General features: G+C 46.2%; 3 non-coding genes and 1 pseudogene across 3 annotated transcripts; all 4 read left to right on the forward strand.

Moving 5' to 3' along the window:
• Positions 1 to 2,719: 2,719 nt before the first annotated feature.
• Positions 2,720 to 2,883, forward strand: LOC133353725 (U1 spliceosomal RNA). The gene has a single exon (XR_009756454.1). It is a non-coding gene; the product is annotated as a U1 spliceosomal RNA (small nuclear RNA).
• Positions 2,884 to 3,738: 855 nt separating this feature from the next.
• On the forward strand, positions 3,739 to 3,792 carry LOC133353698 (U5 spliceosomal RNA; annotated as a pseudogene).
• A 6,508-nt stretch (positions 3,793 to 10,300) lies between these two features.
• Positions 10,301 to 10,463, forward strand: LOC133353735 (U1 spliceosomal RNA). The gene has a single exon (XR_009756464.1). It is a non-coding gene; the product is annotated as a U1 spliceosomal RNA (small nuclear RNA).
• A 4,430-nt stretch (positions 10,464 to 14,893) lies between these two features.
• Positions 14,894 to 15,007, forward strand: LOC133353694 (U5 spliceosomal RNA). Its single transcript, XR_009756431.1, has one exon. It is a non-coding gene; the product is annotated as a U5 spliceosomal RNA (small nuclear RNA).
• The last annotated feature ends 4,757 nt before the right edge of the window (positions 15,008 to 19,764 follow it).

The raw sequence follows: 19,764 nt of genomic DNA on the forward strand, positions 1-19,764 counted from the left end.
TCTGAAGCTGTTCCAGTTAGATCGGGTGTGAGGTAAGGTTGCCCCATGTCACCAGTCTTGTTTGTTATTTGCATGGAACCTTTTGCCCAGGCTGTCAGAGCCAGTCAGATGATTCGAGGGGTGTCCATCCCGGGGAGTGGAGAGCAGGTAAAAATAATTCTGTATATGGATGATATCGTGGTGTTCTGTAGGGATGTCTCCTCGGTATGGGGGGTTTTGGAGTTGGCGAGACTTTTTCACTTAGCCTCGGGATCTCGGATTAACCTGAGTAAGAGTGAGATTATGTTTTTTGGAAACCCTAAGCTCTTCGAAGGTTGCCCGACAGACCTGAAAGTACAGGTGGAAGGGATTAGGATATTGGGGGTCACATTTTACGTAAAGGATTCTGGAAAAAGGAACTGGAGGGAAAAGATTAAGGTTGTGAAGGGCAGGCTAGTCAGATGGATGACCAGAAGCCTTACTATGGAAGGGAAGATTTTGGTTTTGAAAGCAGAAATGTTACCTGTGCTCAATTACCTGGCATACATCTTTCTGCCAGGTGCACAAATGTTGCATTATATTGAGATGCTGTTTTTCAGGTTCATCTGGGGGGGTGGGATGGACCGGGTGAAGAGGGAGACCATGTATAAAAATCCTGCGAACGGTGGGAGGGGAGCCCCTAACGTCGCACGTACTCTGAGTACAATCTTTGTTTGTAATACAATTCGCTTGTTTTTGGCAGATGGGCTCCAGGCAAAAGCCTCATATTTTGTGCGATATAGACTGGCATGGCTCCTACGTAGATTAGGGATGGCTTCACTGCCTCTTTGTACGCCCCTCGCTTGGACGCAGGGATGGCTGTGGGCCAATTGGCCCGCACTCCTAAGTGCCCAAGGGGCTGTAGTGCGGATGAGTACGTGGGTCGTGTTTGTGCGATGTCCTTTTGCGAAGGAAGTGTGGGAGCTGTGCCAGCCTTTGTTAGCACCTTTCTATCCTGTCATGGTTAATGTGCCAAGCATTATTTGGGGAGTCTTTCGGCGGAGGGCGGGAAGGGCCTGGCCTCAGGCATGGGCCATTATTGGGGCTGTAAAAGAAGCCTTGTGGAAGGCGCGAGGTTTGATGACCAGGGGCACCGATATGACACCTGCAGATGTTTACCGCCTGACCTGCAGGCTGCTTTGGCGGGTGGTGGAGGTGGATAAGGCAAGAATGGGCAGTGAGGCAGCAAAAAAGAAATGGCAGTGGCCTCCGCCTCCATGCCGCTCATGTTGATACAGGTAGCACTTATAAAAAATAAATGTAGCAATAGTACTGGGAATTGAGGAGTGAGACTCGGGTCGGCAATGGCGGATTCTTGTTTGCTATACAGTATATCTGATGGACCAAGAAAGAGTGTTGCGGTTGTCAGTACTTTCCATGTGTTGCGGAACTGTGGGGGATTCTGTATCGGAGGCAATGACCCTCTCGGGGGTTGTTGTTGTTACTTTGAAACTGTTGACTGTATATATTTGAAATGAAAGCTTTTAAATACCTTTACTAAAGATTTCCGTGGAGAGGAGCAACGTAATGAGTGTAAACTATTCTTGTTGCCCTTCAGTGGAAGGGCTCTTCATTTTAATAAAAACAGAATTTGTAATTTGCAAGTGTCCTGTTGACAATTTCACATTCCTCAATTGACCGTATCTTCGTTAATGGACTACTGTATTGGACAATCTACATGAAGTGTCAGCACTATATAAACATTATGGGACCTCCTTTGACAGTAGCAAAATATTATAGGTTTCCCCCTGCTATGTAAACATGTTTGATTTCATCCCCAGTGTGAATTATGAAGATCTTTTTATCAGCATTTCAATCCATTCATTATTTTATTATTTTTATATTGGAAAAAATAACAACCATACTCTGGTTCTGTCGGTAAAGTCACGTAGGTATAAAATACAATATATCACGACATTATGATCGCAACACAAGCGGTCGTCCTCAGGCGGAAAAAATATAATCCAGCAGTGGACCTGCTGAAATAACGAGAGCAGCGACAACAAGGCTAGATATGTAGCAATGGGCAAGCAAGCAGGGTCTGAGCTGGAAAGGAATTCCACTCCCGGATGCTAGCACCTCAGTTGTGTTCATGGGGGATTCGGGAGAGAGAGATTAGGGAGAAAGGGATTAGGGAGGGAGATTAGCATGAATGAGCTTCCATTGTCGCATAAGAGTATCATGCCCGCATATGCGCACAACAGCAGTGTTCATGAGAGATTAGCCCCATGAGAATGCAATCCAAGGACGTGACCATGCGAGTGCAATCCATAGAGAGAGACACAGAGAGTCGGAATAACAACCATGTTTGGAGCCCCAGCGATGCTCTGTTCTCACACCGGGGTTAGAGTGTATGCCACTGATGGTGGAAGATCCTGCACAAGAGCAAGTGTTAGATTTTAGAACGAAACCTGTAATCTGGAAACTTTTTCTCCAGGTATCCCGAGCTTCTATTACCCAGAAAACCTTAGTTTTACATGTATTACATCAACACTTCAGCTCAGTGTTGTTGTAACACGTGACAACTTTGCTCATCATATTGTCTTCTGAAAGGAGAGTGTTTAATCCAGTATAACTGTCTTGGTGAAAATATTATTCAAATCAATTCGATTATGAGCAAAGAGAACAGAGCTCTTGAGACCCCATAGAGTAGAGGAATAGGGATCGGGTAACTATCCGGATAGAGGGGGCTCATCAATTCATACTTACCTGACAGGGGAGGCACCATGATCATTTAGGTGGTCCTCCCGGGGCGAGGCTTATCCATTGCACTTCGGGTGGGTTGACCCCTGCGATTTCCCCAAATGCGGGAAACTCGACTGTATAATTTGTGGTACTGGGGGACTGCGTTCGCGCTATCCCCCATTTTTAATGAAAAAAGAGGGTGCTTTGTTCAAGCAACTGAAACAGCCGCACCGAGTTCCTGTGATGGATATTATTTCAGGATTGTTGAAAGATAACTGGTAAGCATTTTCATAATTAAAAGCAATCTGCACGTTCTCTCCCTGCCAGCCAGCAAAACTTTGAATCGTATATATAGTTCCCTGCCTTTCTCAACCATGTTCTTCCTTTCTCTGTTCTGTATATCCCAATTTCTCACAATTTCTTGCTTTCTCTCTGTGTCTCTATTTCTCTGTTCCATCTTCTACCTATATCTCTATTACACTCCGCCCTCCATTGGATCTCACCCACTTCGCTATCTCTCTCCCTGTTTATCTCTCACCCATGTTCTCCACATTCTCACCTCTCCCATTCCCATCTCATTCTCCCTTGCGCCTCTCTGTAATCCCCCTTCCTGATGTTTGTAACTTTTCATTGCTTCTCCTATTCCCATTTCGTTCTCTTTTTCCTCTGTTTCACAACCTTCCGCTCTCTCCATCGCCTTGCATGACCTCTTGCTTTCTCACACATTGTGCGGGATACACATCCGGGGTACAGGGTGGCTGGGGGAGGGTGATGTGACATCAGCCCGCACAAACAGGCAGGAATCCAGCCAGGAATCCACTTTGAATACAGTTTTATATATATAATGTTATTATGATTTAAATAACTAACTAAATACACAGATTCAACTACATGTCCACCAACTTATAAATACATATTTCCATAAGTTATTTTATTTTCATTTGTGTGAGAAAAAGGAAGGACCCCATAGTCTAGAGAGAGATTTCTGTCGGCTAATAGGTTGCGCAGTCAAAGGGGTGAGAGTAATCTCTGGTTTCTCTTCAGAGCGAATAAATCTTTCGCCTTTTACTAAAGATTTCCGTGGAGAGGTGGGTACCCTGGCCGTGAGGCCAGGGTGTGCTCTGCCAATAAATATGGAGACCTGCCAAGCTGTGCAGATGATCCGGGATGAGCAAGCCACGTCGACTGCTGCGGAGGTGGAAGCTGCCACAGCTCAACGGTCTGGAGCGCGGAAGGAGAGTGCCTTGGCTCAGTCGTCAGTCTCTACTGAGGGGAGCCAGCTGCTGGGGAGGCTGGACGTGCCTGCTGGCCACGACAGGAGTGCTACGGACATCGGGGAGCCTGCTGGCCAGCGGGCACAGACTGCAAAGGTGAATGCAGAACCTGCATCGGCGGAACAGCACCAGGAACGTGCAGGCCGTAGGCGCGGAGGGCCGGGAGCAGGCTTCACACCGGAACGTGCCAGACGCCACAACTGTGTCCGAGTTGCCTTCAAGGAGGACGTGCCAGAAGAGGTGACTATGGACCGCTCGATTTTTGTGCGAACTGTGGTTATGGGTATGCTGAAATTTGAGCCCATGGACCTATTTTGCTTGATAGCTTTGCCAGGTGGCAGAGCCTTTGATGTTAGTTTTAAGACAAGCAATTTACTACAGCGCATTCTGACACGTTTTGAGGAGAAAGCAGGCGAGAGGCCCCTGTCTCTGCTCAAGCTGCATTTGCTCTCAGAATTGGACACGAAAATGGTGACGGTCTTTTTGTATAATGAATCGCTTCCGGATCATGATGTGGAGGTGTGGCTGCGACAACATTGCCATCTGTTGTCAAACTGCAAACGCGTCCAGGACTCACTGGGCATCTGGACTGGTGCTAGACAGTGGCGGGTGAGGCTGAGAGCTGCGGTCGGTGCTCTGCAACACATTCCGAGCGCCCTCAACATTGGTGGGAGTAAAGGCTTCGTTGTCTACGAAGGCCAACCCAAGCTCTGCAGAAGGTGCGGTAGACGGGGTCATCTAGCAGTGGCATGTGAAGCACGAGTGTGCTACCGCTGCAAGTCTCTGGATCATACAGTGGATAATTGCCAAGCCCCAGCGCAATGCAACCTCTGTGGAAGCAAGGACCATTTTTACCGGAACTGCCCTGAATCATATGCAAATATGGTCCGGCACGTAAAAACCAGGCTGCTGATGAGAAAGCCGAACCTTTGTTGGAGCACACTCCACATAATTTGGTTGCTGACGATGTCGATGGAGCGACAGTCGTCCAGAGAGCGCCACTATTGGAGCAGGAGGATGAAAGAGAGGAGCTGGAAGTGCTGCCTGTGGATGGGGAGAATCTACGAGTCAGCAGGAAGACAGCTCCAGGGCCAATGTGATGGAGGAGGCAGTCTCTGAGCCAACTGTGGCTGACTGGGCAGTGGAAGCTGAGACGACAGAGGACGATGGAGAACGGCAGAAGAAAGTGGACAAGAGAGTGTCATTCGAGAGGACAGGCTGGCAGAAAGCAAAGAGGAAGAGGAGAGCACCGAGTGCCTCATCATGGTCTGCTCCAGGGAAATGCCCCCAATTGTCTGACTCTTCAACAGAAAACTTGGCTTCATCTGAAGAAGAGATGACAGCCAAGCTGAGCCAAGAGATTGGGTCTTACCCGAAATCTGTGCAAGCCGAGAGTTTGTTGGACCTTGTTGATGAAAATTGCTACTCATTGTTGGAGGACTTTTCTGCTGAGCCGGACTAAACACCCTTGGTCATGGCGCTCTCTGTTGCATCGGTCAACGTGCGAGGAATCTGGGGAGCAGCTAAACGTAAAGCAACTGTTCATTATTTGCGGACTCTAAAGAGAGACATTTATTTTTTGCAGGAATGCCACCTGCCTTATTCCCTCGACCAGGCAAAACTGACTGAATCCTGGGATGGACAATGTTTTTGGTCTGGGAGCAATGCTAACAGATGCTCTGGGGTTGCCATCCTCATAGGAAGCCGAAGTATGGAGGTACAGGAGGCCCAGGAAGTTGTTCCTGGCCGACTGCATTATGTCGATGCCATATATAGAGGAACTGCAGTCCGTCTAATTAATGTATATGCTCCTACGCAGTGTTCGGAGCGAGTGGAGCTGTGGGGTAATATATCTGCCCTGCTGGTCACACAGAGACATGTTGTCCTGGGTGGAGATTTTAACTGCCCACTCAGCTTATCAGACGTTCTGCCTGCCACTGGGAGTCGGAGGATAGATCCTTCTTCTAGAGGGCTCAGTGCTTTAGTTAAAGATTTTGATTTGACTGATACCTTTAGGTTCTTGCACCCAGCACTTCCTGGCTTCACCTGGGTCAGTAGCTCTGGATCTTTGCATTCGAGAATTGATTTTATTTTTGTTTCTGCTAAGGTTACAGTGGAGCATGTAGAGACTGTGCCAGTCTCTTTCTCGGATCACAAATTGATTATGGCGAAGATTCAAATCCCAGGGGGAGTAATGTTAGGGAAGGGGATCTGGAAAATGAACACGAGTTTCCTGGAAGATGAGAAGCTCGTGAGGGCCTTCATTCAACATTATGAAGAATGGAGGAGCCTACAGTGTTGCTTCAGCACCATGGCTGAATGGTGGGAGATGGTTAAAAGTCGGACTAGGGGTTTCTATCAGGCACACAGTAAAAGGATGAGTGTTAGGAATGAGATGAAGGGCTTGAACGACAAGCTGGAGAAGGCATACCGGTTGCTGGAATTAGGTTTTCCTATGGTAGACGAAATAAGGCATTTAAAAGACAAGATTTCCTTGTCACTTGAAAATCAGGCAGCGCAGTTCGTTTTTAGGGCACGGGTTAGGGCAGTGGAAGAGGGAGAAAAGTGTACGCGTTTCTTTTTTAGAAAGTGCAGGAAACCCAACAGTGTCATCCATGAGCTCGTTAGCCCTAGCCTTGGTAGGCAGACACAGACGGAAGGTGTTGTTGAGGTTGCACGAGAGTATTATGAAGACCTCTATAGCCATAAAATATCGGAGGTGGACGCCCGGGCTTTTTTTCTTGGGGAAGTTAAACAACAGGTCGAGGCCCCGGACGAGGTGAATGGGCAAATACAAATGGAGGAACTGAATAAGGCCGTGAGAGGTTTGCGGCTGCAAAAGACTCCTGGTAGCGACGGGATACCAGCCGAATTCTACGTCAAGTTCTGGGACACTATTAAACAGGACTTGTTGCAATTATACAGGGAAATCTTGGCTGATGGGCCAGTGCCGGAGTCCATGAGGGGAGGGGTTATATCCCTTATATATAAGGGGAAGGGGGCCCGCAGCGACATCGGGAACTGGCGCCCAATTACTCTGTTGAATACAGATTACAAGATATTGGCCAAAACCATTGCGGCACGATTGGGAAGTGTGGTGGCTGAAGTTACACAAGCAGACCAAACATGTGCTGTCCCAGGCAGACATATCTCAGACAGCCTCATCTTATTAAGGGAAGTCATAGAGTCCACAATAGAAGGGGGAGGGCCACTGGGGCTCCTTAGTTTAGATCAAGAGAAAGCTTTTGACCGCATATCACATGACTACTTGTTTTCAGTGTTGACTCATATGGGGATAGGAGAACAACTGGTTAGTTGGGTACAAAAGTTATATAGTAATCTTTCTAGTAGACTTTTGATAAATGGGGTCCTGTCTGAAGCTGTTCCAGTTAGATCGGGTGTGAGGCAAGGGTGCCCCATGTCACCAGTCTTGTTTGTTATTTGCATGGAACCTTTTGCCCAGGCTGTCAGAGCCAGTCAGAGGATTCGAGGGGTGTCCATCCCGGGGAGTGGAGAGCAGGTAAAAATAATTCTGTATATGGATGATATCGTGGTGTTCTGTAGGGATGTCTCCTCGGTATGGGGGGTTTTGGAGTTGGCGAAACTTTTTCACTTAGCCTCGGGATCTAGGATTAACCTGAGTAAGAGTGAGATTATGTTTTTTGGAAACCCTAAGCTCTTCGAAGGTTGCCCGACAGAGCTGAGAGTACAGGTGGAAGGGATTAGGATATTGGGGGTCACATTTTATCTAAAGGATTCTGGAAAAATGAACTGGAGGGAAAAGATTAAGGTTGTGAAGGGCAGGCTTGTCAGATGGATGACCAGAAGCCTTACTATGGAAGGGAAGATTTTGGTTTTGAAAGCAGAAATGTTACCTGTGCTCAATTACCTGGCATACATCTTTCCGCCAGGTGCACAAACGTTGCATTATATTGAGATGCTGTTTTTCAGGTTCATCTGGGGGGGTGGAATGGACCGGGTGAAGAGGGAGATCATGTATAAAAATCCTGCGAACGGTGGGAGGGGAGCCCCTAACGTCGCACGTACTCTGAGAACAATCTTTGTTTGTAATACAATTCGCTTGTTTTTTGCAGATGGGCTCCAGGCAAAAGCCTCATATTTTGTGCGATATAGACTGGCATGGCTCCTACGTAGATTAGGGATGGCTTCACTGCCTCTTTGTACGCCCCTCGCTTGGACGCAGGGGTGGCTGTGTGCTGCGGTTAGCAAGTACATTGCAGAATATGAGCCGGCCCTTGTAAGAGATTCGTGGCTCCCACGACGTGTTCTTGCTGAGATGGTCAAGAAGGAGACCTGCGAAGGGGTACCAGGTGCACGGAGTGTCCTTCACCAGCAAATATGGGGAAATGTGTCTTCTAAGGCACTAACTAAGGTGCAAAGGGATATATCTTGGCTGGCGGTATGGGATAGGCTGACATGCAGAGCGTTTATGCATTCACGCCAATTGGCCCGCACCCCTAAGTGCCCAAGGGGCTGTAGTGCGGATGAGTACGCGGGTCATGTGTTTGTGCGATGTCCTTTCGCAAAGGAAGTGTGGAAGCTGTGCCAGCCTTTGTTAGCATCTTTCTATCCTGTCATGGTTAATGTGCCAAGCATTATTTGGGGAGTCTTTCGGCGGAGAGCGGGAAGGGCCTGGGCTCAGGCATGGGCCATTGTTGGGGATGTAAAAGAAGCCTTGTGGAAGGCGCGAGGTTTGATGACCAGGGGAACCGATATGACACCTGCAGATGTTTACCGCCTAACCTGCAGGCTGCTTTGGCGGGTGGTGGAGGTGGATAAGGCAATAATGGGCAGTGAGGCAGCCAAAAAGAAATGGCAGTGGCCTCCGCCTCCATGCCGCGCATGTTGATATAGGCAGCACTTATAAAAATAAATTTAGCAATAGTACTGGGAATTGAGGAGTGCGACTCGGGTCGGCAATGGCGGATTCTTGTTTGCTATGTATCTGATAGACCAGGAAATAGTGTTGTGGTTGTCAGTACTTTCCATGTGTTGCGAAACTGCAGGGGATTCTGTTTCGGAGGCAATGTCCCTCTCGTGGTTTGTTGTTGTGATTTTGAAACTGTTGACTGTATATAATTGAAATAAAAAACTTTTAAATACCTTTACTAAAGATTTCCGTGGAGAGGAGCAACGTAATGAGTGTAAACTATTTTTGTTGCCCTTCAATGGAAGGGCTCTTCATTTTAATAAAAACAGAATCTGTAATTTGCAAGTGTCCTGTTGACAATTTCACATTCCTCAATTGACCTATCTTCGTTAATGGACTACTGTATTGGACAATCTACATGAAGTGTCAGCACTATATCAACATCATGAGACCTCCTTTGCCAGTACCAAAATATTATAGGTTTTCCCTTTTCTATGTAAACATGTTTGATTTTATCCCCAGTGTGAATTATGAAGATCTTTTTATCAGCATTTCAATCCATTCATTATGTTATATATTGGAAAAAATAACCATACTCTTTGTTTCTTTCGGTAAAGTCACGTAGGTATAAAATAAAATATATCACGACATTTCGACCGCAACACAAGCGGTCGTCCTCAGGCGGGAAAAATATAATCCAGCAGTGGACCTGCTGAAATAACGAGAGAGCAGCGACAAGGCTAGATATGTGGCAATGGGCAAGCAAGCAGGGTCTGAGCTGAAAAGGAATTCCACCCCCGGATGCAAGCACCTCAGTTGTGTTCATGGGGGATTCGGGAGAGAGAGATTAGGGAGAGAGGCATTAGGGAGGGAGATTAGCATGAATGAGCTTCCATTGTCGCATAAGAGTATCATGCCCGCATATGCGCACAACAGCAGTGTTCATGAGAGATTAGCCCCATGAGAATGCAATCCAAGGACGTAAACATGCGAATGCAATTTATAGAGAGAGACACAGAGAGTCGGAAGAACAACCATGTTTGGAGCCCCAGCGATGCTCTGTTCTCACACGGGGGTTAGAGTGTATGCCACTGATGGTGGAAGATCCTGCACAAGAGCAAGTGTTAGATTTTAAAACGAAACCTGTAATCTGGCAACTTTTTCTCCAGGTATCCCGAGCTTTTATTACCCAGAAAACCTTAGTTTTACACGTATTACATCAACACTTCAGCTCAGTGTTGTTGTAACACGTGACAACTTTGCTTATCAAATTGTATTCTGAAACGAGAGTGTTTAATCAATATAACTGTCTTGGTGAAAATATTATTCACATCAATTCGATTATGAGCAAAGAGAGCAGAGCTCTTGAGACCCCATAGAGTAGATGAATAGGGATCGGGTAACTATCCGGATAGAGGGGGCACCTCAATTCATACTTACCTGACAGGGGAGGCACCATGATCATTTAGGTGGTCCTCCCAGACGAGGCTTATCCATTGCACTGCGGATGGGTTGACCCCTGCGATTTCCCCAAATGCGGGAAACTCGACTGTATGATTTCTGGTACTGGGGGACTGTGTTCGCGCTATCCCTGTTGTATCTATGCCCTGTTTTTCAAAAAATTATATTAAGAATAACTAGGCCAACATTTTTTTATTATACACATATATTTTTTAATTAAATAATGAAAACAGCCTCTACTCACAAGCACACGAGGAATCTGTTAAACGGGGATGGCCATTAAACCACAAGACTTCAGAGCACAGAGAGGTCAGAAACATCCAGATGGACAAAAGGTCGATGGCCTAACCTTCCCAAGACGTCTGGAGATGCACGGATAAGGTGCAGAGCAGAGAAAAACAACTATTACAACTCGCGTTTTCTTTAACGTTTTCCTTAACGAAAAGTAGAAACTTAACAAAAAATAAAATCAACGGTATAAGACTGCAGCCTACAATAGGGGCTTGTTATTAGATATTCCCTCATATTTCTCGTATTCACCGCATATATATTATTTTGTATTGTATGTTTTTATCTACATGACCTTACCAAAAACTAAAGAATACGAATTCCAGAAAGCTAAGTGAAAACTTAGTTACACTTAACCTCAGGACATTAATAGGACCCTGCGGGGTGGGCTGGTAGGAACGAATAACCAAAGAATATAAACATAATGTATTATTACACTTGTTTAGCCAGGAAAGCCCCACTGAGTCTAAAGGTTTTCGTAGGGTCCTGCCAAGTGTTTGCAGTAGGGGGCGATGTTGCTACACCGAATCGGACGATACGAAGGGAGAGTGTGAGGCCTAGTTCTAGGCTTTAGGCATAGCTGTAGGCGTTAGGCCGCTGTGAGTTAATTTTTAATTTAAATGTTTTAATTAATTATGTAAAAGCTTTAAATGTAAATTTTTCTATTTAAAAACATCAGGGAATGTAACATTGTTAAACATTAACTCCCTTTCACACACGCGGGGGGTACGATACGAAGGGAGAGTTTGAGGCCTAGGTCTAGGCTTTAGGCCTAGCTGTAGGCTTTAGGCCGCCGTGAGTTAATTGAAATGTTTAAATTTTTTCATTATTTATGTAAAAGTTTTAAATAAAAATGTTTTTATTTGAAAGCATCAGGGAATGTAACATTGTTAAACATTAACTCCCTTGCACACACGTGGGAGTACGATACGAAGGGAGAGTTTGAGGCGTAGTTCGAGGCTTTAGGCCTAGCTGTAGGCTTTAGGGCGCTGTGAGTTAATTTTTAATTTAAAAGTTTTAATTAAAAGCTATCTCAGGGAATTATAAGGGAATGTTACACTTGTTTAGCCAGGAAAGCCTCATTAATTTAAATGTTTTAATTAAAAGCTATCTGAGGGAATTATAAGGGAATGTTACGCTTGTTATCCAGGAAAGCGTCACTGAGTCTAAAGGTTTTTGTAGGGTCATGCCAAGTGTTTGCAGTAGGGGGCAATGTTGCTGGACGGACGGAGGGACGGACGATATAATCTATTGTAGGCTGGTCCACTTCGTTCCTACCAGTAAAATATAACTCAGAATAAACACCAATCCCTGGAGACAAACGCATAACCAAACTTGGCAAAGCTCTCAAAATAATGATGTAATGAGGATCATTACGAATATTCATTAAACATAGACCGAATAATAACCACGATATACTAAGACCGAGGGAACTCATAAGAAATATCAAGAATAAATGTAACACGCAGGACCACATAAATGTATTGCAAAAAATCTCCTCGGCCACCTTTGTCTCCAACGGTCTGGCACAAACAGATGGCCCCATAAATACTTAGGGGGTTAGAAAGGGTCGCGAGGGTGTCTGGTTTGTTTTTTTCGGTTGTTTGTTTTCCTCTCGCAAGAGACGCGCAGAAAGGAGAGGGTGTTCACGTTTTTGAGTTTAAGCACAAGCGCACATCACGAATGAACAGTCTGGTTCAAGTCGCGCTCAGTCTTGCAACTCGGCTTGCGACACGGCGTTACGACAGGGCATCGCAAGGGAGCTGGGGCGAGTCATGCCTCGAAGAGAGATGGAACGAGGAGGGGTCGTTCGAGTCGCAGAAATCTGAGTTCAACCTGGGTCGAGGCTGGGTTCAGCCGTGCTCCAGCTGGCGGAGCGTCGTGAGGGAGCAAACACCGATACCGATGGCAGGTGTCGCTTCTCGCAGAACGAAGTGGCGAGGTGTGGTTAAGTGCGAGTGAAGCTGGCAGCTGCACGAACAAAGGAAAGCACGGAGAAGAGAAAGTGACGAGTGACAACAAGCAATCAACCTGTAGAAAGGGCGGAAATCGCCAAGCGTCGACCAAGCGAGCATCGAAAAGGACGAGCAGCAGCGGATGATCAACAAGAGCCATCGTTCATCGCCAGAGAGCTCCAAGCCGGTGAGCGCGCACAGCCGCGTCGTCCAGAGCCTGAGCCAACACAGCCTGAAGTAAGGGCGAGTGTCCATGTGAAGTTGGCAGCGATCAAGGAGAGAGCGACGACGATATCATCAAGCACCGCCAAAGGCGAGTATCGTGCCGCCTCAACAATCATCCAGCAGTGGAGAAGCCTGGAGCTGCCACCAAGAGAGAGAGAGAGAGCGCCATCGAATGCGCCGTGTGTTTGATACACACACACCGACCAACACCCAGTGAGAACAGACAAGACGTCCATCAGCGACGACGGAATCATCGCGCACCACGTCGGCGAGCGTCGTGCCAACTCGTCATCCAGCAGCGGAGAGAGAAAGCGCACGAGCAGCACGACTCGGGCGTCACCGAGCGTCGTGCCAACTCATGGAGGAGCTGCGCGCTATCCGACGACGGAATCATCGCGCACCACGACGGCGAGCATCGTGCCAACGCCGTTCAATCGAGCAATGGAGAGAGAAAGCAAGACGGGCTCGCTGCGGCCACACCCAAGAGAGAAGGAATCTCTGGCCGCTGGTTGTATCTTCCCTCCCCCACCCCACAAGCTCTGACACAGCGCCCTGCCTCTACTTAAAATATTAATTATCAAGGGAACAATACAACGCACACACAACACGAATAAGACTTTCAAAAAGTTATCTTGTGTTTCAAAAAGGGTTGCCATTTCAAGGTGGTGCGTTCAATATCAACTGATCGTGCAAAGCAGTTGCTGCCGTCGAGTTACATGAATAAGAAGTGTTTTAGTCATTCATTTTCGTTAATTGCATAATCTTGCTCATGAATCTATTGACGTATGCTTTCGCCTTTGCATATTAGAGTGTCATGTGTTTGTTTAGAATTAAAATTGCTTAACACCAAGTGTTCGAGTGCTTCTTTCCCAGTCCATGCAAAACTGTCTTATTCATAAGAACTGTAACCTGCGATGAGATATGAATTTGGAGACCTAACATAACATAAACACACTAAGATAATCAATACATGTTTAATCAAAGATAATCGTTTTATCCTGATTGATACAACTGTGGATAACGAAGCTAAGCCTAATTATCATAACTGCATACATTAACATAATCGAAAGCATCTGCATAAATTACTACGATTATCTCTGTGATTATCATAATTTATGCATCTAATTAGAAACATTATCATAATTTATGCGATTCGCGCATTTTGCAGAATTTTCTTTAATTTTTATTATTTTTATCAAAATTTCAAAATCCGGCATATACAACATCCCCCATTTTTAAAGAAAAAAGAGGGTGCTTTGTTCAAGCAACTGAAACAGCCGGACCGAGTTCCTGTGATGGATATTATTTCAGGATTATTGAAAAATAACTGGTAAGCATTTTCATAATTAAAAGCAATCTGCACGTTCTATCCCTGCCAGCCAGCAAAACTTTGAATCGTATATATAGTGCCCTGTCTTTCTCAACCATGTTCTTCCCTTTTCTGTTCTGTATATCCCAATTTCTCTCAATTTCTTGCTTTCTCTCTTTGTCTCTATTTCTCTGTTCCATCTTCTACCTTTATCTCTATTACACTCCGCCCTCCATTGGATCTCACCTACTTTCCTATCTCTCTCCCTGTTTATCTCTCACCCATGTTCTCCACATTTCCACCACTCCTATTCCCATCTCATTCTCCCTTGCCTCTCTGTAATCCCCCTTCCTAATGTTTGTAACTTTTCATTGCCTCTCCTATTCCCATTTGGCTCTCTTTTTCCTCTGTTTCACAACCTTCCGCTCTCTCCATCGCCTTGCATGACCTCCCGCTTTCTCACACATTGTGCGGGCTACACATCCGGGGTGCAGGGTGGTTGGTGGAGGGAGATGTGACATCAGCCCACCCAAACACGGCTCAAGCGCCAACCAGTCAGACAGGAATCCAGCCAGGAATCCACTCAGAATACAGTTTTATATATATAATGTTAGTATGATTTAAATAACTAACTAAATACACAGATTCAACTACATGTCCACCAACTTATGAATACATATTTCCATAAGTTACTTTATTTTCATTTGTGTGAGAAAAAGGAAGAACCCCATAGCCTAGATAGAGGTTTCTGTCGGCTAATAGGTTGCGCAGTCAAAGGGGTGAGAGTAATCTCTGGTTGCTCTTCAAAGCAAATAAATATTTCGCCTTTTACTAAAGATTTCCGTTGAGAGGAGCAACGTAATGAGTGTAAACTATTTTTGTTGCCCTTCAGTGGAAGGGCTCCCCATCAACTCTATCAACTCCCCCACCTATAAACTGGCTCGTTTTTTGTCTGAAATCTTACGGCCTTTCACTGGAAAAAACACCTCTGCGGTACTAAACTCTACTGACCTGGTATCGACAATCAAGGGGATTGCCCTGTCCCCAGACGACCTGCTTGTCAGTTTTGACGTGGTTTCCTTATTCACCAAAGTTCCTGTACCTGACACCATCGCAATCATTGAAGACTTGGTTCATCAAGGACTTAATGCTGGGGTACCCCCCCCTGGTGAGACACTGCTTAACCAATACATACTTCACCTGGAATGGAACTTTCTACAAGCAAACTGAGGGCACCCCAATGGGCTCCCCCCTATCTCCAGTTGTAGCCAACATCTTCATGGAGAAATTTGAGACTGACGCCATCAAGACTGCCACTCTACGCCCGACCTTATGGAAGAGGTACGTAGATGACACTTTTGTCATCTGGCCACATGGCCGACCTGCTCTAGACCAATTTCTCGACCACATCAATTCCATACACCTAGCCATCCGATTCACCATGGAAGTCGAAAAAGATGGCAAGCTACCCTTTTTGGATGTCCTAATTAAAAGGAGACCTGATGGTTCAATGAGCCACTCTGTCTACAGGAAAGCCACCCATACGGATGCTTACCTAAAACCGGATTCCCACCACCATCCATCCCAGAAGAATTCCCTCATCAAGACTCTATACCATAGAGCCCAATGCATTTCCGACCAGGAACACATTGGCAGTGAACTCAAACACGTACGCCAAGCTTTTAAGGCTAATGGTTACTCCGACTACACAATCCGCAAGGCCATCACTCCAACCATCAAGAAGGATCCTATTGAGGAGCCTTTCAAGACCATCACCTTACCCTACATTGCTGGGGTCACAAAAAAGATCTCCAAAATCCTGATTAAACACAAGATCCAGGTCCGATTCAACACAGTACATAAAATCCGTGATCTGGTCCCGTCTGTAAAAGATGTGGTTCCAGACATACAGTACCCTGGCGTCTACAAACTAAGTTTCCTCTGTGGTAGCAGTTACATTGGAGAAACCAAACGACATGTCTCGGACTGCATCCGTGAACATAAAGCAGACCTGAAACACGGTAGGACAAACACCTCAGCCGTGGCAGATCACTGTTACAATTCAGTGGGCTCACATGACATTGACTTCTCCAAGACAGAGGTTCTCTGCAAGCCATCTGGCTATCATGAGAGGTTCGTTCATGAGGCGATCCACATATACAAACACAGAGACAATTTCAACCGAGAAGATGGATTCTGATAATTGGTTGTTTACCCTTCTATCTGGCAACAAAACTGACACCTTTTTTACAAGGAGTCATGTTTGCATAGACCGCAATACCTGCAGTCATAAATACAAACAAAAGACATAACTCTGAGGACAGTGCACATTATCAGAGTTATGTCTTTTGTTTGTATTTATGACTGCAGGTATTGCGGTCTATGCAAACATGACTCCTTGTAAAAAAAGGTGTCAGTTTTGTTGCCAGATAGAAGGATAAACAACCAATTATCATATTTTTACTGGCAAATGAGGTTCCCATAGTGAAGATGGATTCTGGCTTAGCAATCATTGGAATGACGTAATTAACCATTTCGGATCTTAACTGATTGTGTCCACGTTTTACGGTGACTTTCAGACCGCGTTCCACTCACTGGCATGGTGCAGTGTGCAGAGTAATGTATGGTGTCGTAATTGTATAGTAAATATATAGCAGTGTGATATACATTAGGGTGGGTAGAATACATAGTGTTATATTAAAATAGATAAGGCAGCAACTGCAGCAGCAGCAGCAACTGCAGCAGCAGCAACTGCAGCAGCAGCAGAAACTGCAGCAGCAGCAGTAACTGCAGCAGCAGCAGTACTTGCAGCTCCCTTTGATGCTGTTAATCCTGCATAATGCACATGCATATGTAGTACTAATCACATTCCTGCATTTCCCATAAATATGCAAAATTCCTCTTGATATGCAAATGTATTTGTCAAGGCGCCCAGCTTATATATATGCTCCAAGCTCGTGTGCTGTTTCATTCAGACTCTGTCGCCTCGACGGACCAGGTTTTCACCTGAGGACGGCTGCTTGCATTGGGGCCGAAACGTCGTGAGAATAATTTTATTATGTTTTATTTTTATTATTTTATTACTTCGTGACTTTACCGAAAGAACCAAGAAGAGGGCTCCCCATTTTAATAAAAACAGAATCTGTAAAATTAGTGTTGTTATAACAATTCTATATTTATTTAAAGTTGAGCATTTTGATGTGACGTCACATTTCTCAACCCCTCCCCCACTGGTCACATCACAAATGTCTGACCTCCCTCCCCCCCCTAGGTGCGTGACGTCATTTATAAACGGCCCCTTTATAAATAAATATACGCAGCACAGTGCGACATCCGTACGTGACGTCACTGCAAAACAGCCCCCCCCCCTACTTAATAATCATGAGTGGGTGGCTTTTATCACTCCCGCAGGTCGAGCGGAATTTTTATTTTAACGCAAACTCGCTGGAAATTTGACGTTTCTTTATTGAAAGGTCATCAAATAAATAAATTGACACAGTAACAAAGTGTATTTGGTGTCTTTATTTATTTCTTCAGCACTTGAAACAAAGGTAAGTCTAATTTTTGCTTCTAAATTATTATAAAATATATAAATTTCTCCGTGATTTTACAGACATTGTATCGAATTCAAATTGATTACAACCCCAGCGAGCGAAATCAGAAGAAAATAAAGTATCAGAGCAGTGATTTGGAACGAATTGAAGGTGAGTTAAATAAATTGCTAGAGTCACATGAAGTGAGGCGTTTTACGACGTAGTTTTGAGCAATAATCACTGCTATTAATACAGAACAAGAGATTCACACAAAATATAGTATACCGAGGTTTCATTTTTTAAGTTCAGAAAAATGTATTTACGTGCAACAACTACATTATTTTTACAATCACGCAATAAAATGTAAATGTACATCTTTAATATTACAGCATCCGTCCTAGGACGGGCAAAAAGGCGAATTGAAGGTCAGCGAAATACAGTGGTACAGTGACATGAAGTGAGGTGTTTTATGACATAGTTTGTGCAAGTGTAGTAGGTTCAAAGAGCCATGGACGACGTAGTCGGAGGCACATTTATTTATTAACCGTTCCACTCTATACTGGCCAAGCTATACAACACTCGAAGGGGTATCAGCCCCTTCACCCGTCTAACAGGGAGATCCCACGATCTCTATCCCGGCTAGCCTACTCCCAGGTCCTCCACTACAGAGCTAGGGGAGGCTAGCTGATCCAGCTCTGGCCAAGCTGGGATCACGGTACCCTGAGTCACCAGACCGGCTCTTACAAGAACATCGGCTCTGGGCTCTCGGGGCCACGCCACTGGCTTACCCTGGTCGGTCCTTAGAAGGACGGCGATCCAGGGGAGTCCCAGGGCCTATCTAGCCGGTCTTCCTTCTTCACTGGTTTAAGCTAAACACTGAACCCCGAGCCCACCGGCTGACTGCCTTATATAGCAACTCCCCCCCCGAGGGGTGGGGCCGTGGGGGATCACAGCGCCGTTTCAGCCCCCCTGGCTAAACGATGCGGACCTGGATGTAAGCATCCTTCCGCGTGTGGGCATAAGCACCCCTGGTGTGTTTGTTCGCCCTCCCGTAACACCTCTACATTACCCCCCCCCCCTGTACAGCCCGCAGCCATCCCAGCTGCAACAAAATTCACAATAAAGATGCATCCCCCCCCAAACCCGTGTGTGCCTCGCGTAACCAACAACAACAACAACAACCGAGAGAGTGAAAAATAACCCGACGCACCCCCCCCAATAAATACCCCATCCCGTAAAAAATAAAACATATGTACAATTTCAAAGTCCCCCCACCCCCGCGACCCCAGCCAGGGCAGCACGAGCGGCCGACCTCACAAAAGTCTGCGCGTTTTGGCGCGCGTTCTTGCAGCGGGACCGTCAGACACCTGTTGGGACAGCATGGACGTGATAGTCCGATGCAGACGCTCCACCATCCCGTCAGTTTGCGGATGATATGGGGAGGTACGGATTTGTTTTCATACCCAAGAGCTCGCACACTTCGTGGAGAAGTTTACCCGAGAAATTTTTTCCCTGGTCGGTCAGCAGCCGCTCCAGAGTACCTTTGTCGAGGATGTAGCCCTGGACAAAGGCCTCCGCGATGGCTGCTGCCGACTGGTTGGTGAGGGGCCAGGCCATAGGCCATTGCGTAAAATATTCCACCCCGGTCAATAGGTATTTATTTTCCCCTAGGTGGGAAAGCAAGGAGGTGCGACCCAAATCAAAATCGTCCGCACTAAAGATGTCGGAATACCTCCCCAACAGCGCGCAAAGCGCGGACCACTGGTCCCCAGTCAAAAAGTCATTTTCCTGGCACAACTCGGCAATCCATCGATCGTCCTGTGATGTGGAGGCCGATAACCCCCCTACAAGGCCCCGGCGGCCCTGATCGTCATGGCTCGTGAAAGCAGTCGTAGCGTGAGCCAAAACCGTTCCGGCCGGTACAACAACATTATCCGTGCTCCCATTCAACACTTGTAAAAACGGAGGTTGACCCGGTCGGACAATCGTCTGTGCCCCGACCAGCGTCAAGCCACCCGTTATAGCAGTGGACGGTGATAACAAAACACCCGCCACACCCTCGATTCCAGGCACCGGTTTCCGATACCGCAGCGGAATAAGCATCTGCGAGCCAGGCAGAATATCC

Source organism: Lethenteron reissneri, chromosome 44, assembly GCF_015708825.2.
Source record: "Lethenteron reissneri isolate LAM-NWPU_2019-01 chromosome 44, ASM1570882v1, whole genome shotgun sequence".
Classification (NCBI taxonomy): Eukaryota; Metazoa; Chordata; class Hyperoartia; order Petromyzontiformes; family Petromyzontidae; genus Lethenteron; species Lethenteron reissneri.